The sequence below is a fragment of the Zingiber officinale genome, chromosome 9B (genome assembly GCF_018446385.1).
Source record: "Zingiber officinale cultivar Zhangliang chromosome 9B, Zo_v1.1, whole genome shotgun sequence".
Classification (NCBI taxonomy): Eukaryota; Viridiplantae; Streptophyta; class Magnoliopsida; order Zingiberales; family Zingiberaceae; genus Zingiber; species Zingiber officinale.
In genome coordinates this window covers 62939895-62951498 of record NC_056003.1, presented here as the reverse complement: position 1 = coordinate 62951498, position 11604 = coordinate 62939895, and the positions used below count along the sequence as shown (strand labels likewise).

General features: G+C 39.9%; 1 pseudogene; it reads left to right on the top strand.

Moving 5' to 3' along the window:
- The first annotated feature begins 428 nt into the window (after positions 1 to 428).
- On the top strand, positions 429 to 7394 carry LOC122023041 (annotated as a pseudogene).
- Positions 7395 to 11604: the final 4210 nt, after the last annotated feature.

The window sequence follows — 11604 nt, the reverse complement described above, 5'->3', positions numbered from 1 at the left end:
ACTCGGTGTCTGATTCGTTCTCGGTTTCGGATTCAAGCTCGGACTCGGTTTCGGCAACATGTGCTAGTACTGGTAGAGCGAGGAGGCTTGCTTGTTCTTCTTCATCGGATTCAGATTCGTCTGATGACTCGGACCATGTTGCCTTTAACACTTTCTTCGTCTTGCTTGTACCTGCAAATGACGCAACACCTTTCTCAGCCGGAGTAGTATTAGTCTGCTCAAATAATTCGTTAATTAAAACATGCTTACTTACCTGGGTACCTTCGTGTAACTAAATCAGATTCTCCCACAGCTCCTTGGAGCTTGAAAATGGGCCGGCACGATTCAGCTCCTTATTCGTTAAGCCGCACTGAAGTGTATACGTTGCTTTTGCATTTGCTTCTACCTTTTTGATAAGGTTCGCGTCCCAGTTCTCGTACGGGAGTGGCATGCCGGTGCTGTCAGTTGGTATTTCGAGCGCGGTCTTGGTGATCATCCAGACATCGAACTCGGTTTGTAGGTACGACTCCATTCGGCCTTTCCAGTAGTCGAAGTCTTCGCCGGAGAAGAGCGGTGGTTGAGTGGTGCTATAGCCTTCTTGGAGAGCCATTGAATCTTGCACGAAAAAGTGAGAAAAAAACTTGTCCCAGGATTTAATCCTGGATTAGTAGTGTGGTAGAAGGATAGAAATAGAAATTTATGAGTTTCGAGAAAAAATAATAAAATATTACTAAAAAATATTTAAAAAATATTATTTCAAATTTTGCAAAATTCAATATTTTATCAATACTAATAAACCGTGAAAGGACGAAAATGAATTTTTCGAAAGTAATTTTGGAGGGAAAAAACGAAAGGGGTTGTACCAATTCAGAGCGAAAAAGCGATGAAAAAAATGCTCGAATGGTAGTTGTACCAATTTAGAGAAACCCCGCTCTGATACCAATTGTTGGATCGAGAAGCGCTAGAGGGGGGGGGGGGTGAATAGCGCTCGTGACTTTCACTCGGTTCGGAATCATAAATCGTTCAATTAAACACTTGAGTAACGCAGCGGAATAAAAGAGAAAAGAAACACAAACACGAGGGTATTTACTTCGTTCGAAGCCGTACTCGACTCCTACTCGAAGGCACGCGATCCTTGATCGCTTACTGTGAGCAACAACTAATAGCTCGAAAAGAATTACAAGTGAAGTACAATAATCAATAAGCAATGATTAAATTATACCGATGATAAATAAGAATAACTGAAGATTCGGAGCTCCGGGTCGTCGGGGGGTCGTCGCAGCACTTCGGGATCGTGTCGTTAGCAGCTAGTCGCAGAAGGATTGCTTGGAGTGAATTTTTTTTGAGCTGCTGGTCGAGACCCTCTTATAAAGGGTGTTCAAGGCGCCTTGAAAGCCATCCAAGGCGCCTCCATGCTGGCCGAGTCACACGCTGAGATAAGGGCTGAACTGGTCGAACCTTATCAGGTTCAAGGCGCCTTCTTTGCTCTCCAAGGCGCCTTCATCCACCAGTCCAAGGTGCCTTGAGCTTCTTCAAGGCGCCTCCAAGCCTGCTTCACAGCCAGCTCATCTTTTGCACCCGAGGCGCCTCCAAGCTCCATGGAGGCGCCTCGGACACTGTTTATCTGAGGCTTAACCTTGTTCTTTCGTACCTGCAAGACATGTTAGATCCAAAATACAAACATATCCTGCAAAACAAAAGTTAACACATATAATATCATAAATATGAAGTTTGACAGTCATCGGACTGTCCGAGTCTGACTTCGAATTTCCGACCGGAAACTCTAGGTCGACCCGACGTCTACTGTTCCCTCTACGGGGAACGCGTCCTCACCTATCCACTCTGGAGATTTACCTGATGCCAGTGCGATCCTCTAAATCGACTGGACTTTTGCTCGGTACTCGATGCTTCCGGACTTTCTGTTGGACTTCCGCTTCCCGGCTGGTCTACTCTTTCACCTGGTTCGTGACACCAGGACTTTCCACCTAGGGTTACCCCCTAGGACTTTTGCCTGAAGCACTCGACCCACCAAGACTTTCCGCATAGGGTTACCACCCCCTATGACCTAGTGTTACCGCCCCCTAGGGTTTTCCCTTTGCCTAACCGCAGCTAGGACTTTTCTCCACCTAGGGTTACCACCCCCTAGGGTTTTCACCTGCCTAACCGCAGTTAGGACTTTTCTGCAATCTCATTCAGACTGTTAGATCACCACACACCTTAACTTTGAATCGTTTGTCATTATCAAAACTCAAGTTCGATCGTCGGATGCTTCCCGCACCAACATTATTGACCTGCCCTCTCTTCCAAATAATAGCTTGATTTATCTCATCATTATCACATAAATCAGATGCCTACAAAAAATATGAATCATGCTCTGTTCCTACAAAATCAGATTCAATAATAAACCACCAGCTTCAACATACTTACAATTTCGTCAGCAAAACATGCATATCCTTTATGGGGCAGCCAATGAGGGTATACGTTATGTCTTCTTCTATTCTTTTATTCATCACTTACTCTCTAGTTAAAAATTAAAATTAATTAAGTTCACTATCGACATTCAAATATATATATGCAAACCTTAATGTTTTCAAATAGCAAGCTTTCTCGAGCTCTTAAAAGAAAAGAGTGCAGTAGCATCAATCTTGAAGGCTGAAGCTAGAATTCATCTCTAACCTCAAAGGAGAAAAATTTATACATATAAAAGAAATAAGACTACAGTGATAAAAAGTCATTATCAATCAGTAGTATCATAGTTGCCCCTTCAACAGATTCTGAGGATTCTGCTTGCCACTATACAGCATCCATGGGTGATGAACATGATGTTTATTCTAATCTACTGCTAGGAAAACCGAGCTTCATTTAAATAAACTTATGCAAATTCTCTACAATGCACATGCTTACAAAAAAATTTCATTCAAGATAGAGAATACAAGTACATATGTGGGACATAGAATGAAAATGTCTTGCTTTAAGCTCATATAAACACTTCCCCCAGTCATTCAACACCCAATACATTTTTAACTTGTTGGGAAAAATTTTATAAGATAGTTGTAGAACATCAGTTAAAGACCATTAGGACTATCTTCTAAAAATTAAAATCAAATTTTGAATCTTACCCTGAAGTTGACAGTCATGCGAGTTATTACAAAGGAACTCCAATCATCTTGTGAAATACCATAGCCAATCGATGGATCTTTCAACTCATCAGGTTTATCTAACTTGTTGAAAATGAACTTTTGAGTGAGAAAAGCTTTATATTGATGCCATTTATTATTTGCTGAATGTAAACATCCCTTCCTCAACTTGGGTCAATATTGTACGTTAGCTGTAAAAACACATAAAAAAATTAACAAGCATGCTAATTATAGCATAACCATTTGTGAGCTAATTTAAGTTCTCAAAGCATTCTAACTTACATTCACCGGTTCCCATATTAACTCTTTAACATCATTTGGCACTTGCTTCCATGATTTGTAACCTATTGAGATCTTTTCTCAAATAAGAATGCCAATGTAGCTTTACATTTCACCCACAAATTCTCCAACTGGCTATCCAATTTTGTTGAAGCTAACATCCTTTTTAATTCCTTGGACCCTTAGCCTAACAAGCCTATCCAAACGTGTACGCCCCCTCGATGTTCTTGTTGACTCTGTTTCTGTAGATTCCATTGTTGTTTGACCCTCACAACTATTGTTAGTGGCAAAATATGAAGTACTTTCTTTAGGCTTCACAATCCTCAGTAATCTCTTTGCATGAGCTGCCATAGTGTCCACAAGAAATGAGGAGAACCCTAAATTATAGAATGTTATCAAGCTCCTTGATGCCCCATTTCTTGTGAAAGACAGCAACTTGTTAGGCATTTGAATTACAAAGAAAATAAAGCGAGAATGAAGGCAAACGATAGTTATATAACAATAAGAAAAAATGTGATAACAAAATAGATCAACAAACAAAATTTACACACCGTCAAAACAATAGATTACACTTAATTATTGTTAATCCATGTCCCATCACAATCTTCACGAACGCATGATGGTTCATTTTCATCTATACCGTCAACGCCCATTAATTCCATTGAAAGAAACCCTCTTGTAGAACTTTGATAGTGGATTATAGCATTTTCCAACTCATCACCATTTATGTATTCCATGTAATCCCTAGTAGGAGTGGCAAGTACAACATGCCATGTAGGATCTTGAGGATCTTCAATGTAGAATATCTGCTTTGCTTGATTCCTCTAGATAAAAGAGTCAGATTTAAATCCAATTCTGTTGAGGTTTACCAATGTGAAATCAAGTTCATCAACTTTAATACCATTATTATTCTCAACCCAATTACATTTAAACACCGGAATTTGAAAATTGTGATAATCGAGTTCCCAAATTTCTTGAATAACTCCATAGAAAGTCATGTCCGACACAATTGGATTTTTGTCATTCGCACTAGCAACTTGCATTGTCTTTGCAACTAAGCTTACTCTGGAGTTTTGAACAACTCATGTATCATCGCGCTCTTTTGTATGATAAGTAACTCTATCAATAAAATAACTAGAGTACTTCAACACTTGATTGCTACGTCCGCACGCTATCCACTTCAATCTTTATGATATTTGACAGGTGGAATTGCCAATTGCTCTCACACGATCACGTAACCAACCAATAAATGTACTGTTATGCTCATCTTGTAGCCACTTTTTGGACTTGGCTTTATGAGAAAAGCTTGAGTTCAAAAATTCCATGTGCTCCCTAATGAAATGATTATGAATAAGTTAACTAATAGAATACTAATAAGTTAATTAGTAGAACGTAAGAACAGTGCAATAAAATATTAATAAGTAAGAGAATTACTTGATATAAGGATTAATGTCAACATCATTTTCTAAGACATAACGATGTGCTTGATGTAACTCATCATGACAAGTTGAGTGTATTAGTGAGCTAGATAGAGGCCTAGTAAGTTGTACTTCTCAATGCCTTGATGGGATCCCAATTGTATGCACACTAGACATGTAATCTGAGCAAAATTCCATAGCCTCTTCAGCAATATAACATTCGTCTATATACCCTTCAGGACGATTGTGATTTCGCACATACCTTTTCAAGATCTTCATGAATCTTTCAAATGGGTACATTTGCCTATACCAATTTGGTTCATACAATTTGACCTCTCATACAAGATGAACTATTAAATGAATCATTATATTAAAAAAAGATGGGGGAAAATATTTTTCAAGCAAACAAACAGTGTCACAATCTCTCTTTGCAAATCATTCAACTTCGAGATATCTATCACTTTATTACGTACCACGTTGAAGAAGCCACAAAACCAAGTGATAGTATCTCTAACATGTTTAGGCAAGACACCACAGATGGTGACTGGAAGCAATTGTTGCATCAAAGTGTAATAGTCATGTGACTTAAGGCCAACAAGTTTCAAGTCTTTCATCGACACCAGATTTTTAACATTGGATGAGTATCCTATGGGGACCTTTATTCCAAACAAATAATTGCAAAGTTTTCTTTTTTTCATCCTTACTTAGTGTATAACAAGCCACCGACAAAAAGGTTCTCTTCTCCCCCACATTTGGTGCCAAATCAATCCTTAAATTCATCTCCACAAGCTCTAGTCTTACAATTACTCCATCCTTTGATTTTCCAGGAATGTCAAGCAAAGCACTGATCAGACTTTAACACACATTTTTTTCAATGTGTATTACATCAAGAACATATCGAACATATAGATGTTTCCAATACTCAAGTTCAAAGAATATATATTTCTTTTTCCAACATGATTCAGCTTCACCTTGCTTTAATTGAAGCTCCATTCACTTTTCTCGAACGATAATTAATTCTTTCAACTCGATCCAAAAATTCATGCCTAGTTAATGGTTTCGGTGTGGGGTTAAGCTCTGGGTTCCCATTAAATACTTTTTCCTTCGATAAGGATGATTTGTAGGAAGAAATCTTCTATGACCTGTATAACTCATTTTTTTACTATGCTTCAACCTTGTCGAATATGTTCACTACAAGAAAAACCCTCATAGACATTGGTGGAACAACAACGGTTTTAAGCAAAAATCGATGTCTTTGAGTATTTTACATCGATTTTTCTAAAAACCTGTGTCTATGAGCGCAGATTTTCGTTCATAGACATCAGTTTTTTAGGCGATCTCTATGAGCGCCTTTTTTTCGTTAATAGACATTAATTTTAACAGCGATTTTTAAAACCCGGTGTTAATGAACCAAAATAAAATATTTTAATTTTCCCACTAGCCAATATTTTCAACACTTCACAAAGTTCCCTCCAAACCTAAACCTATATCGCGCCCCTTCCTCCGACCATCTCTCTCAGCCTAAACCTAAACCTAAACCTAACCATCTCTCTCAACCTCAACTCCCTCTTCCCCTTCCTAGATCGAGAAGAGGAGACCTTCTTCGCACTCCTGTAGCTTTTCCTTCCCCATCTCCCACGCATTCCCTTCCCCACTCCACACCCATACCCTATCCTCTTCCTCGGCGTACCATCCTCAGCGAGGACGGCTCCGATTCGTCGCCACCACTGCGAAGAAGAAGAAGAACCCTTGGCTCAACCCCTTCGACTGCGGAGAGCACCCCGACATTGAGTACGGATCCCTCTTCGCCGACAGAAAGTAGGAGGAGGACCCTCGCCCTCCCTCCAACCCCTCCAACCCCTACGGCTTCCTCAAGTTTCCCATGGGATTCAACGTCGAGCTTGCCTCGCTCGCCTCCAAGGTCCGCGGCGACGTGCGCCTCTGCTGCTGGGTCATCTCCAGCGGAGTCTACGAGAACCTCCTCTTCTTCCCCGTGATCCTGCTCATCAAGGATAGGTACCCCGACGTGTAGATCGATGTCGTTGCCTTGCCCAGGGGGAAGTAGGTGTACGAGGTGAACAAGAATGTGAGGTGGGCGAATGTGTATGACCCCGATGAAGATTTCCCGGAGCCGGCGGAGTACGTCAACATGATCGGTCTGTTAAAGGTACAAATGAAAGGGGGAAAACACATGATCCTTGAAATGGAATGACAGCAGAAATCTCACTAGCTTTTTACGAATTTGTTGACAGGATCGATACTATGATTTGATCTTGTCGACCAAACTTGCTGGACTTGGCCATGCGACATTCCTGTTCATGACATCTGCTCAGGATAAAGTAAGCTACGTGTACCCTAATGTCAATGCAGCAGGTGCAGGCTTGCTGCTCACAGAGACCATCACTTCTCCAACCATGAACCTCTCCGAACGTGGATACCACATGTGAGGCAACCACCATTGATGCCTCAATTCTAAACAAACAAACAAAAAAATCTTTTGTTGTTGTGGATTGTTCATTTGTGATACTTGTGGTGTTTCAGGTACGATGAAATGGAGGAATGGTTAGGGAGACAAAGTTAAAGAATTCATGATGAGTTATAAGTTAATTATGAGACAGTGAGCCACCTTCTTCAGGTCAATATCCTTTTGTGACTCTTGCCGTTGTTAATTATGAAGTAATGCATTGCCACATTTTCATTCTTCTTATTTAGCACTTTATTTAAACAGACTATTTTTGGTGCTTTATAATTGTATAAGTTGCATGTTACATGCTTAGTGATGTATCTTCTGTGTTGTCAAAAGTTTTGTTGTTTGCTAGAGCATATTCAACTTAGCATCCTTGTTTCTCCATTTCCCTTCTCCCTTATTTTGATCTCTCTAATGCTTCCATTCACATTTCAGCTATTCGGCCGTCCACAGTGGCTCATTGTCAAGTCACGTTCACAGTGCTATGTCGACAAGGTATTGCCTCTCCCCTAGTGTTTGAACTCATTCTTTGTAAACTTTTGACTCAAAGTTGATGCTTATTATAAGTAGATAAGAGAAGAATTGGAGAGCAGATCATGTACTATTAGAATAAGGTGTGCTGTGGAATCAGTTTTTAGTATTGATACAGGTAAACAACTTTCAGTTACCTAATCAATGATCATTGATATTTATATCGATAAACTTAAAGGTTTAAAATTGCGTTGGAACAAAATCTTAATGTACTATTAGAACACAATGAGCAGATCATGTTTTTTTTTTCTCTTTTTCTTTTTGGGAAACTACAATAACTCATTATGCAAGTTGAATTTCTGGTGCACATTTTAGTTAGTTCCTGAAAATGCCTTTCTGGTAGGATGTTGTGTGGTAGGAGAAGATTGTTCCAAAGATATATATGATGGATGAATAATTAGCACTCATGCGCCGGATGCTTTAAAGTTATTGGGAGAGCAAGCAACATCTGAGGAAGCAAGGATACTTGGTGCTTTTCAATATGTATATAGGTATGCTGATATATATGCACATATTTTTTTTTTGAGAAGTGCAAGAAAGCCATTCGAATCATAGAAGTCCATGAATTTTAAGAATTGGGTGTTCATGTGATAACTATTAGCTGAATGTCTAGGATCTTAGTTCTAGGACAACTGATAGCTTCGAATCTAGGTGATTTTTTTTTTCATATGGTGCCCTGAGATCTCAATTTTTCTCACAGTGTTCGGTGATATGTTTTCGAACAAACGGCATACCTTTTCTCACCTCCAGTTCTTTCTTCCAAAAATAGCCCAACAAGCAATACTGATTCAAAATTTTTTTTAAGGAACTAAAGGAGCTTTAAATCACAAAATAAGACTCATATATTGCAACACAACTTCTTGACCTTTTGACATCGAGAATTCTATTTAATTCCATCTTTAATTTATTACTGAGAAATAAGACTGGCATTCATATCTCCTTAGGATTTAGTGATCAATCATCTTGCACACAAATTTTTGCTCGAAATTTGGAGATATATGGTCTTCTCGGATAAAAATGTCAGCTAAGTGCAAACTTGAGGGGAACTTCACATTTCTTCTTGCTCAAACTCAATCACATACACGTCCTTGCAAAATTTTAATTTTCTCACCCTCTCGATTGATTGGAGTCTTCGATTTCTCAATGCATAATGACATTTATCTTCATCATGACAAAAGTTTCATGCCACAAAACCCAGCGGCATGGAGTGCTTGGACCTTCTTGGGACAACACAACACAGTGCGTGCCTTACATATTGGTTAAATGTGTTACAGGTCAGTGCTTTATTTTTGTCTTAGCAACTGGCCAGACATGATTAGTTTAACATCATGAATTCTTGGTGAGTTAAGATTAATATTGTCAGAGCCCCAGTTAGTTGAACCTTTGGGATAAAACACACTTTGAAATTGTATTACAACAATGTTAATGTCTTACAACAATTATAAGTTATTGGGGGATGGAGGCTCAAGGGCTTCCTTTATATATCTTTCTGAAAAAACAATCACAAAATTGCATTTGCTAACTATTTAGATCAATTATACACAATTTTGTGAGAACTTGTGGAAACAATAATATTCTTGATGATTTGTTCAGCATTGTTTAGAGTTCATAGTTAACACAAGCAGTACTTTAGCATTTACATAAAAACAATGGACAAGAATAAAGAAAAATCACATCATGCGAAAGCAATTAGGAATTTTAATATGGTAATACATCAAGCTGGAAAGGATCAAGGCAGAATTGGTTATGAATTAGACAACAATCACTTTAATATTTCCTTAATACCTCCATAAATTGATGATACTAAATGCATATAAAGTTTGCATGACATATATCATGAGTTATAGCGCATAGGCATTGTTTTATATAGAGGCTCCATGAGAGGGTTGATGTAACGACCCGACCCTTTGGCCTCTTGGGCGGCCCTTGCGGCGGCCCACTGGCGGCCCTTATGTCGTCGGCCCATTTGGCGACCTCTAATGTCGTCGACCGACGACCCTTTGGTCGTGCCGTTACTCACTAGGACTTTCCACCCCTGGCAGTGGATTTTTGCCTTCCCCAGGATTCAAACTCTAGACCTCCAGGCTAAGTAGTAGAGTTTATGAATCCTGGTAGCCAAGTGAGCGCTCACTTGGCTACCAGAATTCATAAACTCTAGTACTTAAGTCTGGAGGTCTAGAGTTCGAATCCTGGGGAAGGTAAAAACCCACTGCCAGGGGTGGAAAGTCCTAGTGAGTAACGGCACGGCCAAATGGCCGGGTCGTTAAAATAAAAGGCGCCTTTTTATTGTAACGACCTAGCCCTTTGGCCTCTTGGGCGGCCCTTGCGGCGGCCCACTGGTGGCCCCTTATGTCGTCGGCCCATTTGGCGACCTCTAATGTTGTCGACCGACGACCCTTGGCCGTGCCGTTACTCACTAGGACTTTCCACCCCTGACCAGTGGATTTTTGCCTCCCCCAGGATTCGAACTCTAGACCTCCAGGCTTAAGTACTAGAGTTTATGAATCCTGGTAGCCAAGTGAGTGGCGCTCACTTGGCTACCAGGATTCATAAACTCTAGTACTTAAGCCTAGAGGTCTAGAGTTCGAATCCTGGGGAAGGCAAAAATTCACTGGCCAGGGGTGGAAAGTCCTAGTGAGTAACGACACGGCCAAGGGTCGTCGGTCGACGACATTAGAGGTCGTCAAATGGGCCGACGACATAAGGGGCCACCAGTGGGCCGCCGCAAGGACCGCCCAAGAGGCTAAAGGATCGGGTCGTTACAATAAAAAGATGCCTTTTATAGGCGCTCACTTGGCTACTAGGATTCATAAATTCTAATACTTAAGCCTGGAGGTTTAGAGTTCGAATCCTGGGGGAGGCAAAAATCCATTGCCAGGGGTGGAAAGTCCTAGTGAGTAACGACACGACCAAGGGTTGTCGGTCGACGACATGAGAGGTCGCCAAATGGGCCGACGACATAAGGGCCGCTAGTTGGGCCGCCGCAAGGGCCGCCCAAGAGGCCAAAGGGCTGGGTCGTTACAGTTGATGTGTTTGGTATAGAAAGTACCAGGGAAGAAGAGGGTGCCGTAAAGGAAATATACGAAAATGTTTGCCGTAAGATAAACCAAAGGAAGAAGAGGATTGATGTGTTTGAGAATTTTGGCTCTGGTACTATTTTTGATATTTTGTTAGGCATTGTTTGAAGTTTATGTCCAGTAAGATACCATGATGGATTGGAAAAGATATAGGATGAAAGAGATCAGCAAAATAATCTCTTTACTAATAAACCTTGTACAGTAAAAAAAAAAAGGCTTTATTTAAATTCCCATCACCCTCAATATTCTAGCTCAACTTTATTTGATTCGTAAGTTGTTAATAACAAACATATCATTCTTTTGTTTGTGATAGTTGAGATGTTTTTTTTTCAGTATTGCATTGTTTTCTTCTGAAGAAAAAGCAAACACCTTTATTCCTAATGCCCGAGAAAAGAGGTGTTCAATCATTGCATCAAGCACAGGAAATCTAATAGACATTGATGTTGAGTCTGTGAAGAACGCAGTGGGAATTTTTGAAGGCTCTAAAGTACTGATTAATTTTTGAACGCAGTGTTCAATCATTGTTGCTACACCAGGATGTTTGAATGATATTCTGAATATGAAAAGATTGAACCTCCATCAAGTACTGATTAATTAAATTGCAACTATGAGAAAACTTTGTTGCAATAATTTCTGGTTTGGAATATATTAAGTTCCCAGGAATGATAGATATATTACTATATGATGTGGTTGAGATAAATGATGAATGTGTCTCT